The 2,933-nt window shown below is 41.1% G+C and overlaps 1 long non-coding RNA gene across 1 annotated transcript; it reads left to right on the forward strand.

Annotated features, from left to right (window-relative positions):
• The first annotated feature begins 327 nt into the window (after nucleotides 1–327).
• LOC118912703 (uncharacterized) lies at nucleotides 328–2,611 on the forward strand. Its single transcript, XR_005024876.2, has 3 exons — nucleotides 328–466; nucleotides 1,175–1,437; nucleotides 2,177–2,611. It is a non-coding gene; the product is annotated as an uncharacterized LOC118912703 (long non-coding RNA).
• The last annotated feature ends 322 nt before the right edge of the window (nucleotides 2,612–2,933 follow it).

Below are 2,933 nucleotides of genomic sequence, written 5' to 3' on the forward strand. Positions count from 1 at the left end.
TTGAGAGGTTGGGTGGAGCTCTCCTTCTGCAGCCAGGTTGAGAGAGATGCAGGATGACTGCTTGTAAGAAATAAATGGGTTTCTACCACTTTATTTCTCTCTCTGACTAATTTTGGTTTCAAAGGTATTTTGCCCCAGAATTTTCCCCCTGGAGTTACAGATATGCTTTCAAGTAACTCTGAAGATATTAACTATGTTTAATATGTTCCATTAACTATATTTTTTATTGTGGGCTTGTTCTGTTGAATTTGGTGCTCTCTTTCATGTTCTTGGTTTTTGCAAAATGTTTGTTGATTCCTCCTTTTCTGTTCCTATTTGTAGGTTCAAGTCTAGACTGAACTTTATTCATAGTTGGAATGCATTTCCTCACTTCAAATGAGACCTCCTGTTTACCTGGCAGTGAATGCCTATTTTGATTACAGGAATGTGCTCCATGGGATTGTGGAGGGGTAGGCAGGCAGACTATGTAGGTAACTTCTCTTCTTAGCATGGTTTCCCTGACCCTCCGGGCATTGTCCTTTTTCTCTAATCTTAATTTACTCTGGAGCAGTGGTATGCTAGTAAATGTTTAACAACCAGATCTAGGGTGGAGGAGGAAGCCTTGATTTGCAGCCTTTGCTGATTTCCATAGTATAAATTCTCCTACCCTGGCAATTTCAAGCTAGCAATATAACATTACTGAACCTGAGTTGGGAAGAGATATGCACAGAGACACCCAAGAGCCTGGCTTCAGCCCTCCACTGCTCTGGGTCTGCTGTGATAAACAGCTACATTAGAAACCATACCAATGGCTCTCATCTGAGCCCATACAGCAGTACCAGCTGCTGCAGGAGAACCTCCAGCAGTTGGCAAGTTGGTGGGGTTTTAGCAATAAGGCTCAATTGATTTCTTTGTTCCATTAACTACTCGAGTGCCCTCTTCCCAGTATGGGTTTTAGGTTCTTCCACTCTGCTCGATTTTTTTGTCAATAGATTCTCATTTCTTTTATACCTTTCAAAAATTTCTTACTATTATGTTGTTCTGGAAGCACCCTTTCTGTTTTTCTTATGCTGCTTTGAATTTATTTTTCTATTCTTTGCCATTTTGGTGGGATTTGGAGATGGAGAACCAAAGCAGAAGTCCTACTTCATGCCTTAACCTGTTTCATTAAAAGTCATTTTCTCTTTTACCTCAGAGGTTGTCTCCTCCTCCAACCATTTTCCTGTAAGCTCATTGTCCTGAATGTTGGTTTGACAAACCAGGGCTGTGAAGAGGTTTCTAAGGAAACTGGATTGAGGCTGTTGATCACTCCACACAGGCAACAAGAGGGGAACACACTGCTCTGTTCATAAAGGCCATTCACACTGGCAGAGAAGAACAGCCCAGCATGTGCCCTGCCTCTGGAGTGACATGGGGTGACAGGTATCTTCCCAAGGTGGCCAGAGCAGAAGGATCCAGGTGAGCATTTTCTACTCTGAATAGGTCAAATGAGAGGGCTACTCAGATTTATTCAGAAGGTAGTTGATGGTTGTCAGTCCCACATCTCCTCAATGAGTCTTCGGTTAATGCTACTTAAACTCAAACGCTTGGAAGACCCTCTCTGGCCAGGAGCAACTTTTACTTCCCTCTGGAGAATGCTCAAGTAGACACAATGCGGCTGTCCCTGGGGCAGAATCCCCTTCCAGTTAACTATTTGACAGGCACTGTTCTAAGCCTTTACGTGAGTTAACTCCTTTACTCTTCATGACAATCTGAGTAGGTATTATTATTATCCTCATTTTACAGATGAAGAAACTGAGAAACAGAAAGATCACACAGTCAGTAGGTGGTGGAGCTAGGATTTCAACCTGAGAAGTCTTGTGACAGTTGTGATGAGTTAGTACTGGTGGTAATTTCCAGGTAGGTGTGTGGGTAAGTATGTTGAGTCTTCCCCTCTAAGGGAACACTCCCAAAGCACTGCTAAAAAACAACCAGGGAGCAGCAGCTCCCACATCTTTCTCAGCTGTGGGCTTTGCAGACCGTCCCAGGTCATATTAAAGAGGTGGATTTACAGCAAGCCTATCTCCTTGTTACAGAATGTGTTTTCCAGAAATGAGCAAAACAGTATCTCCCATATCACATGTTCTTCTTATATTATGACTTTGATACTTTTCCTATTTCTACACTGAAAATAATGTTATGTGACTTTTGAGGCTAGGTCATAAAAAGCAAATCAATGTCCATCTGGTTCTCCTGGACACCTCAACTAGAAACCCAACCATCATCCTGTAAAGAAGCCATAACCCATGGAAAGGTTCATATCTTCAGGAACTGAGACCCAAGGAAAATATCCTGAGATGAACTCCCAGCCAACAGCCAGAACCAACTTGCCACTGGTATGAATGACACATCTTGAAAGTGGACCCTCCAGTCCCAGCAAACCATCCCAGCCAATGAAATGTGGAGCAAAGATGTACTTCCTTTCTAAGCCCAGCCCAAAGTGCAGATTCATGAGCAAAATAGAGTATTGTTCTAAGCCACAGGGTTTTGGAGTGGTTTGTTATGCAGCAATAGATACATTCCTGGGTATTACCTGCTTGTCTTCATAAAATCCAAAACTTCAGTCTCATAGGTGGTGTTTACTCTGATGAAATTTCCCCAAGTTCTGCCAACAAGTTGCTTCAGGAGAGGAAGAATATAAAGAATATATTTACAATATTCCCCTGATTTCATTTTTTACTTGTAAATCTTTAATTTTGTTAGAATATATTTTAGTTTAAGGCTTGATATAGGAACCTAACTTAATTTTCTTCAAGTTATCACATAACTTTTTGCTATATTTTCCATCATTTTGTTATTGATTTAAAACATCACCATTATCATAATTTGGGACCCAAAAGGCAATATTATCATAGTAAAGGAAAGCAAGAAACAAGCCTACTTGCAAAGAAAAGGACAGCAAGGAAACTTGCTAA

This window comes from Manis pentadactyla, chromosome 2 (assembly GCF_030020395.1).
Source record: "Manis pentadactyla isolate mManPen7 chromosome 2, mManPen7.hap1, whole genome shotgun sequence".
Lineage (NCBI taxonomy): Eukaryota > Metazoa > Chordata > Mammalia > Pholidota > Manidae > Manis > Manis pentadactyla.